This window comes from Eptatretus burgeri, chromosome 3 (assembly GCF_056783735.1).
Source record: "Eptatretus burgeri isolate ZD-2024b chromosome 3, Ebu_testis_v1, whole genome shotgun sequence".
Taxonomy (NCBI): Eukaryota; Metazoa; Chordata; class Myxini; order Myxiniformes; family Myxinidae; genus Eptatretus; species Eptatretus burgeri.
In genome coordinates, this window is record NC_140963.1 from 142,154,625 (window position 1) to 142,165,082 (window position 10,458).

Sequence of the window (10,458 nt, forward strand, 5' to 3'; positions counted from 1 at the left end):
AGACTATCGTTGGGCATAGGTTGTGAACGCCGACAACACGCTAAGCATTCATTGGTATAAGTTATCTATATGTTATCGAAACGTTCTGTGCACGTTACTAATACGTTATATGCATACGTCCAACTCGTTATGAATACGCCCAAAACTGGAGAAAAAACATCAATTGTTCAGCGTATGCCAGCGTTTCACATACATTTTGATACATTGCCATACGCTGGCTAAAACGTCAAGGTGTGACAGCGGCTTTACTAAGGGATTTTATGAAATGATAGATACAAGGTACCAGCACGCTTGATAGGAGAATGATATTACAACTAAACTAGAATGTTAGTCTAAAGAAATGTCCAGATGTATTCACTAAACTCTGATTGTTTCATATATATATGCATATATATATATATATATATATATATATATATATATATATATATATATATATATATATATATATATATATATATATATATATATATATATATTTCGCTAGTCTGTTAAGAAGCAGACAAAACTTTTCCCCTTCCACAACATAAATTGTATGTGATCCATCAATGTACCCAAAGGATTTTAGTTTTGACGTCATTCTGTGCTGGGAGAGATTTTACACATCTGGTCTTGAAATATATATATATTTATACTACAATCCTTCAAAATTAGGCTGATTGCTGCAAAAAGCTGAAAATGATTTCCACCTGGAAATACATCGACCTGACAAACTGTGGCACCAGCATTTGAAAATGACAAAAAGGAGTGCCTCAATGAACACCATATAAAGAACTAAAATTATCCATGTATTTCAGAGATCTGGAGCAAGACTGTGTTCTTCTCTGCAGATTCCTCCATATGCACGTTTGAATTTGTTTGTATTTGTTTATGTTGTTTGTAAAATAAATGACTCAAATGTACAGGATGACTTCAGAATTTCTTCTACAGGGGCAACCCCCGTAGACTTCCTTAAGGCCTGATTTTTAATGCCATGAACAAACTTTGGTCCATACACGGTGATGAACGTTTTGCTAAAGTTTCATCAAAATCGTATGTGTAGTTTCAGAGAAGAAGTTGAAAGTGTTTGTGGACGGATGACACGCCATCTCATAAGCTTCCCGGAACTACATTTGAGGTGAGCTAATAATACGTACTTTTTGATGTACTCATATTCTAATAATACATATTTTATAGACGTACTCATATTATAATAATACTACATACTTTTTAGACGAACAGTACTCATATTCTAATCATACATACTTTATAGATGTCCTCATATTCAAAAAATACATACTTTATAGATGTACTGTACTCATATTCTAATAGCGAACGCAGTGAGCTTCATACTTAATGTGTGCACATGAGAGAATAGGAAACAACAACAACAACACAATACCCTGCCAATTGTGAATCAGTGTCGTTGCCTATGACCCTTTTGCTTCCGTTTTTGTTTTGTTTGCGGTTTTTGTCATGGGGAATGATGCATGCCGAGTGATATAGGCATCATCGGAGACATAAAAGATACAAATATCAGACATGGTGTATATTTCCTCCACTGATTTTAATAAAGATATCTCCCACATCATCAAAAAATAATTTTTTATCGTGATTTACGTTATTTGATCGCTGATTCCGAATCCAGGCTGAAGTAACCGGAAATTGAGCATTCAGTTGTGAACAAGTTATGGGTGAAGTCAGAAGCGAATGTAAGAAGAATTCTACGTTCGCTTCTAGTATTTCTTTTTTTACATGAGATCCTGTTCTAGGTGGTGTCGTTGAGGATTTTTTTTTTTTTTTCAGATGAGATCCAAGTTCTAGGCGGTGTTGTTGTTGTTGTTGTTGTTGTGAAGGTAATTTTGAGGTAATATTTATTTTTTTCAGATGAGATACTGTTCTAGGCGGTGTAATTGTTGTTGTGAAGGTAATGTTGAGGTAATATTTATTTTTTTCAGATGAGATCCTGTTCTAGGCGGTGTAATTGTTGTTGTGAAGGTAATTTTGAGGTAATATATATTTTTTCAGATGAGATCCTGTTCTAGGCTGTGTAGTTGTTGTTGTGAAGGTAATGTTGAGGTAATATTTTTTTTCCAGATGAGATCCTGTTCTAGGCGGCATAGTTGTTGTTGTGAAGGTAATGTTAATTTTTTCAGATGAGATCCTGTTCTAGGCGGTGTAGTTGTTGTGAAGGTAATGTTGAGGTAATATTTATTTTTTCAGATGAGATCCTGTTCTAGGCGGCGTAGTTGTTGTTGTGAAGGTAATGTTAATTTTTTCAGATGAGATCCTGTTCTAGGCGGTGTAGTTGTTGTGAAGGTAATGTTGAGGTAATATTTTTTTTTCAGATGAGATCCTGTTCTAGGCGGTGTAGTTGTTGTTATGAAGGTAATTTTGAGGTAATATTTAATTTTTCAGATGAGATCCTGTTCTAGGCGGTGTAGTTGTTGTTGTGAAGGTAATGTTAAGGTAATATTTATTTTTTCATAGCAAAAAGACTTTAATTTGATATATTTAAGAAGCGAATGTAAGAAGAATTCTACGTTCGCTTCTCGGATTTGCCTATTCCATATTAATACATGCTCTGTAGACATACAGTCCTCAAAGTATAATAATACGTACTTTATAGATGTACAGCATTCATACGAGGTCCATCTAAAAAGTAACGGGACTGACTTCACAGAAATTTTATTCCAAAAAATACATTGAAATCACAGCTTGTCCCCTTCAAAATAGTTTCCCTCCAGTCTCACACACTTGTCCATCCTCTTCTTCCACGCTGCGATGCACCACTGGAAGGGTTCTTCTGGAATCCTCCGCAGCTCCATAGTCACGGCCCTTTTGAGGGCCTCCACATCAGGAAATCAGGTCCCCTTGATCACCCCCTTGAGCTTGGGGAATAGGACAAAATCACAAGGGGCCAAGTCTGGCGAATCCGGGGGTTGCTCCAGAGTTGGCACATTCCTCTCCGCCAGAAACTATCAGATGCTCAGGGAACTGTGAGCAGAGGCGTTGTCATGGTGGAGCACCCAGGCGTCGTTCTCCCACAGATCCCTCCTCTTGTCCCAGACTGATCTCATGAGGTGCCGGAGGATCTCCTTGCACACGTATTGATTCACTGTTTGACCCTGTGGTAGAAACTCGAAGTGGACGATGTCCTTGATGTCAAAAAACGCGATGAGCATCACCTTGACCTTCGACTTCGACATCCTTGCTTTCTTTGGTATTGGTGATGCCGGACTTTTCCACTGATGACTCTGCCGTTTGGTCTCGGGATCGTATTCTAATATCCACGATTCATCGCCAGTAATGACTCTCCCGAGCAGGTCTAGATCGTCCTCGAGGCGCTCGATAATGTCTTGACAGACAGTGACTCTTTGCTGTTTCTGGTTCTCGGACAACCAACAGCTTGGGGACCATCTTTGCGCACTTCGAGATTTTCAGTGATGATGCTCCAGACAATGTCCTTGTTGATGGAAAGTTCCTCAGCAATCATCCGCACCGCGAGTCGACGATCTGTGCGCACCATCTGCTTCACACGCTCGACCTCCTCCCGTCCCTCTTTGAACCTCTTGTGCCATTCAAATGCACGTGTACGTGACATCGTTTCTTTCCCGTAGACTTGCTGCAGCATTGCGAAAGATTCAGAAGGTGTTTTGCCAAGCTTGGCAAGAAACTTCAGATTGGCTCTCTGCTCATAACTCATAGTGCAACGACTCAGACGAGACAACGTGTAAAGCACGACCTGTAAAAAAATCACACAATGATCGGTCAACCATCACCAATCATATATATATATATATATATATATATATATATATATATATATATATATATATATATATATTGCTGGAATGTTGCGAAAGACTGTGACGCAACCCATTCATTCAAGTTGTGTCAGTGGAACACACAGTAGGCTCAGCCCGTTACTTTTTAGACAGACCTCGTATTCTTATAATAAATACTTTATAGATGTACAGTACTCACATTCTAATAATATGTACTTTACAGACATTTGGAAACTTGTGTAAAAGTCCAAAAGTGAAGGAACATTTCTCAAGATTAACAAGGGAAGTTCCGGTCACCCAAGAAGTGTGCAATGTGAAGTAAACATGGAACGAGTTCGTGAGTCAGTCACGCAAAGTCCGAAGAAATCGCATCGACAAATATTGGCTGAACAGGATCTCACTCCCAGCAGTATCAGAATAATAATGAAACAAGATTTAAACCTCTTTCCTTCCCACATCACAACAGCCCATAAATTGACTGATGGGGATAAAGCAGCACAAGTCACTATGTGTGAGATGCTGCAGCAGAAGATGGAGGCAAACCCAAACTGGATTCACGATGTGGGGTTCAGTGATGAGGGACACTTTCACATCAATGGTGCTGTCAATTCACTCAACAACATTTTCTGGGGAAGTCAACGCCCAGATGAGGTTGAAGAGAAGTCGCTTAAGGGTCGGAAAGTCACTGTTTTCGTGGCTCTCAGCTACACAGGTGTGTTTGGGCCGTATTGGTTTGAAGACAAAAACGGAAGAACGGTTACCATCAATTAAGAATGATATCGGTCGATTGTCCACGCATTTTACGAAGACTTGAAACAATCGATGAGCACTGCAGCACTCCGGCGACAGTGGTTCATGCAAGACGGTGCAACCCCGCATTCAGCAAACGAAACATTTGCCTTTCTGCATCAAAAATTCAGACGAGTTCTCAGTTTGCGTATGAAAAATGAATGGTCCCTACACAGCCCCAACCTCAATCTGCTGGACTTTTTCCTCTGGGGAGCTTGTAAAGATAACATCTACAAGAAACAACCCAGATCTGAACCTGATCAGAAGGCAGCAGTTAAGTCTTATGTGCAGATAGTTACCATTAAAACTTGCAGAAACGTGGTTGAAAACTGCATTTTGTGTGAATGCATGTTTTGTGTGGGGGGATACTCACATTGAACACTTCAACTATAAGTACATTAATATGGATGGTTGCAGCTTTCAAACAATGATGCTTGCAGCCCAGTTAACCATAACGAAGAAGAATACGTGCGGCGGGGCGGCCTAATAGCAGCCATAACGAAGTCCCGCATACAGTGTGGCAGCTCTCACATTGATGTCTTATCGGCAAAAGTGTCCCCCCTCTAAAAATAGTGAAGACCACTGGTATAATGTTTTGATTACGGGTCATTCCATGTCAAATCATCAAAGAATCTGCCGTCATCTCTCAGATTTTTGTAAAACTTTGGGAACCAATTGGGACCCATGAAAAACGGCAAGAACTCAAATATTTTTGCTAACAGCCTCTTAATTAGTGAGATACAGACTAACGAACTTTGGACTAATTCGCACGACGTCGCGAATTCAAATGGCCATATCTCTAAAAGTATAACACCGAGAGAGCTGGTTTTCGTGTCATTTTAAAGGTATTTTCATGCCCTATGAATTTGCCTGGGCAACATTTTCCTACCTCCAACCACAAAAAGTTATCACTAAATGTAAACTTCAATCGTGAATCCCCAAAAAATGTATCCTTCAAATTTCCTCAAATTCATCCCAGAGGTACCTTATGATGTCAAGAAGCTGCCACATAAGTTTTGTGATGGGCACTCCAATAGTTTCTGAGATATGAGCAATAATGTACATGTACGTATGGCATATAGGTTCGAAAATCAGCATTTGTAATGTATTATACAATCATTCTAACCTAGCCATGACAGGGAACACAGGGAACAACCATCAATTGCTTTGAAGTATCATATATACTTTCATTTTCAACTGGGCCTAAGGGGAAGAAACAAGTGCTGCTGTTGCTGCATTGAAGAGGAAATTGAAAGCCTAAGTCAGGTTAGTGAACACTGTGTACTTGAACTCACTTATTGATTGTATAATACATTACAAATGCTGATTTTCGAACCTATATGCCATACGTACATGTACATTATTGCTCATATCTCAGAAACTATTGGAATGCCCATCACAAAATTTATGTGGAAGCTTCTTGACATCATAAGGTACCTCTGGGATGAATTTGAGGAAATTTGAAGGATACATTTTTTGGGGATTCACGATTGAAGTTTATATTTTGTGATAACTTTTTTGAGGTTGGAGGTAGGAAAATGATTCCCAGACAAATTCATAGGGCATGAAAATACCTTTAAAATGACACCTAAACCAGCTCTCTAGGTGTTATACTTTTAGAGATATGGCCATTTGAATTCGCGACGTCGTGCTAATTAGTCCAAAGTTCGTTAGTCTGTATCTCACTAATTAAGAGGCTGTTAGCAAAAATATTTGAGTTCTTGCCGTTTTTCATGGGTCCCAATTGGTTCCCAAAGTTTTACAAAAATCTGAGAGATGACAGCAGATTCTTTGATGATTTGACATGGGATGACCCTTACAATGTACTAGCAGAGTACCCGCCATTTGGGCGATATTGTTCAAGGCATGCATCTCATCGTTCTGACACGTACCTTTATTCGAGCGGTGTTTAAGCAATTGATAGCTGCTTCAATCTGCTCCCGAAAATGAAAAAATAACCTGGGGTACGTGCATGAAGCAAAAACACACCTACCGCTTTAAATTCAAAACACCTCTCAGTACTGGACAATGAGGGGACAGGAATACTACACTGTAAATGGTGGAGACTTGTAATATCCTCCCCCACCTGGAGGCGGCGCTACATGATACACGTTCACATAGAGGACTTGTACTGTTCCCTTCCTGCCCCCCTGCCCCACAGGCCACTGGCAAAGATAAAAACGCCCCGATAAACTTATCGGGGTCATGCTGATCCTATGTAACAAGGCTGGATGCAATTGGCCCAGAATTGTCAGAGTAGCTCAACACCAAAACAAAACACCCCCCCCCCCCATGCACGATAGTAAAGATTACGTATGTGACAATTAATGACCCACAGTACCGCATGTACATGCGACATAAATTATTACACAGCACGAAGTATTATGGAATAATTTCGCATTGATAATTGGCATGACATTAACAATTAACTATCGATAAGAATGCAGGTGTAGCGCAACAGCTCACCACCGAACCTCTTCATAATCGATCAAAGTACCAGCACACGTCACTGATAGCATTTGGAGGAATTTACATGTTGATGACCGATTGCAAACAATCATGTGCTTGGTGTAAAATAATAACCAGGTGTGTGTCATTACCCTGCAATGATTTCATTATGAATATTGATTCCGTACACTTCGGATGCGTGGATATATCCCTCCCTACATGTTGCACTTGGTGACATGGTCCACAACTACACAGCACGAGTTAGATATGGATTACGCAGCACCATGATGGCCCGGCTCGGCACAATTATCGATAACACAGCACCGTTATCACCCGGCTTTACACAATTCACGGTTACACGGCACGATTGCCTGGCTGTACACAATTAGTGATTACACAGCAGCATGATCACACAGCTGCACATAATTATTGATTGCACAAAATTGCCCAGCTGTACATAATTAGCAATTATGGATTACACAGCACCGTGATTGCTTGGCTGTACACAATTAGTGATTTTATCGATTACACAGCAACATGATCACCAGACTGTACACGATTAGCGATTACACAGCCCCCATGATCACATGACTATACACAATTAGCGATTACACAACACCATGATCGCCGGGCTATACACAATCGGCGATTATCAATTACACAGCACCATGATCGCCCGGCCTTACACAATTGGCGATTATCGATTACAAGCAACATGATCACCAGACTGTACACGATTAGCGATTATCGATTACACAGCCCCCATGATCACATTACTATACACAATTAGCGATTACACAGCACCATGATCGCCCGGCTATAAACAATCGGCGATTATCAATTATACAGCACCATGATCACCCAGACTGTACACAATCGGCGATTTATCAATTACACAGCACCATAATCACCCGGCTATGCACAATCGGCGACTGTCAATTACACAGCACCATGATCGCCCGGCCTTACACAATCGGCGATTATCGATTACAAGCAACATGATCACCAGACTGTACACAATCGGTGAAAATTAATTACACAGCACCATGATCGCCCGGCGATACACAATCGGCGATTATCGATTACACAGCACCAGGATTGCTCAGCTGTACACAATTAACGATTATCGATGACACAGCAACATGATCACCGGACTGTACACAATAGGTGATTATCAATTACACCGCACCATGATCACCGCACTGTACATAATCGGTGATTATCAATTACACAGCACCATGATCACCCGGACTGTACACAATCGGCGATTATCAATTACACAGCACCATGATCACCGGACTGTAAACAATTAGTGATTACACAGCACCATGATCACCCGGACTGTACACAATCGGCGATTATCGATTACACAGCACCATGATCACCCGGACTGTACACAATCGGCGATTATTGATTACATAGCACCATGATCACCCGGACTGTACACAATTGGCGATTATCAATGACACAGCACCATGATCACCGGACTGTACACAATTAGTGATTACACAGCACTCCGAATGTGCAACTGACTGTGCGCAGCGTCCGTGTGCAGATAAGCACAACACGCAGTACGAATTAATATGTGCAACGTTAACACGAGGAAGCCGTCGGTGTTTCAGTGCAATGTGGATAATTTCACGCCATATTCCGTGTAATATAATCATATCAAAGATAAGGACCTACAGTACAAGCACGGAGTGGAAAGCAGTGGTGCTTCGGTCCGTGCTGGCAACATAGTGCTCCTCCTCCCAGCGAAGATTTCCACCTTGGGAGCTTCGCTCAGCCGAACGAACAGACTCGATGCATCAACGCTTCGTCACGAACGAACGTGAATAATAAATACCGCGATCCCATCGGTCCTGAGGAACCCATCCGATACTCACGTCTCCAGCCTGGGAACGGCCACGAGATGCCAGGAAAGCGGCGGAGTGATCTGCTCGTCGCAGGATGCGCTCCGGCCGCTCAGCTGTATTGTTCCGCCGTGAGGCCGGACTGGGGCGGAATCTGCGTGTGACGTCACACATGGCAACGGCGTGTGACGTCAGCGCTTTGCATCACGTTCGCGAAAGGGGAAAGTCAAAACACAAGTTGCTTCATTTTACTTTCCCAAACTGAGTATTCGCTTTAATAATGACCATCCATACACACCGCCATTATTAAACGAGCGCACCAATGACGAACCAGATGAGATAACGTAATACTGGAGCTGTGCATTTATTCTGTGCGCAAGTGTGGCGAAATTCCTGACGTCACATTACTCACATCACATCTCCACCTTCCATTGAGCAGGAGATGTAATTAATATACCAAGCAGTGGATGTATTAATAAACAGTAATAACAAGGTTCTTCTTCTTCTGATCTTCCTCTTCTTCCACTTCCACTTCTTCTTCTTCGCGAGGTTGCTGTCATTTTGTTGGGATGCGACCACTGCTGATGCTGTGCCCCTCTACCAGTACACTGGTACTCATTTTGCCAACCTCGGAAGGATGACAGACTGAATCTACCCCACCTGGTATTAATTCAACGTCCCACAGGGCTCGAACTCAGAACCCAAAGATCCTCAGCCAGCCACCCAAACCACCAAGCCAAGCTCAACCAGAAGATGTTATCTATACTAATATGGAATAGGCAAAGCCGAGAAGCGAACGTAGAATTCTTCTTACATTTGTTTCTTAAATATATCAAATTAAACCGTCTTTTTGCTATGAAAAAAATAAATATTACCTCAACATTACCTTCACAACAACAACGACACCACCTAGAACAGGATCTCATCTGAAAAAATACATATCACCTCAACATTACCTTCACAACAACAACTACACCACCTAGAACAGGATCTCATCTGAAGAAAAAAAAATTACCTTAACATTACCTCCACAAAAACAACTACACCACCTAGAACAGGGTCTCATGTAAAAAAAAAAAAAAATTACCTTAACATTACCTTCACAAAAACAACTACACCACCTCGAACAGGATCTCATCTGAAAAAAAAAATCCTCAACATTACCTTCACAACGACAACTACACCGCCTAGAACAGGATCTCATCTAAAAAAATTAATATTGCCTCAACATTACCTTCACAATGACAACTACACTGCCTTGAACAGGATCTCATCTGAAAAAATAAATATTCCCTCAACATTACCTTCACAGCAACAACTACACCGCCTAGATCAGGATCTCATCTGAAAAAATAAATATTACCTCAACATTACCTTCACAACAACAACTACACCGCCTAGATCAGGATCTCATCTGAAAAAATAAATATTACCTCAACATTAGCTTCAGAACAACTACACCGCCGAGAACAGGATCTCATCTAAAAAAATAAATACAAGAAGCAAACGTAGTATTCTTCTTACATTCGCTTCTGACTTTACCTATAACTTGTTCACAACTGAACAATTTCAGTAATTTCCAATACGCAATTCCTATACGC

The 10,458-nt window shown here is 41.0% G+C and overlaps 1 protein-coding gene across 9 annotated transcripts in view; it reads right to left on the reverse strand.

Annotated features, from left to right (window-relative positions):
• LOC147031175 (E3 ubiquitin-protein ligase HECW2-like) overlaps positions 1 to 9,031 on the reverse strand; it is a 207,798-nt gene extending 198,767 nt beyond the window's left edge. For 3 of the 9 annotated variants that reach the window (XM_085875988.1, XM_085875987.1, XM_085875990.1), the window contains exon 1: positions 8,891 to 9,030. The gene's annotated coding sequence lies outside the window, so the exon portion shown is untranslated. Of the gene's footprint in view, positions 1 to 8,690; positions 8,852 to 8,890 lie in introns of those variants that run through there. The other 6 variants (XM_085875993.1, XM_085875992.1, XR_015056708.1 and 3 more) reach the window with 5 other exon arrangements.
• Positions 9,032 to 10,458: the final 1,427 nt, after the last annotated feature.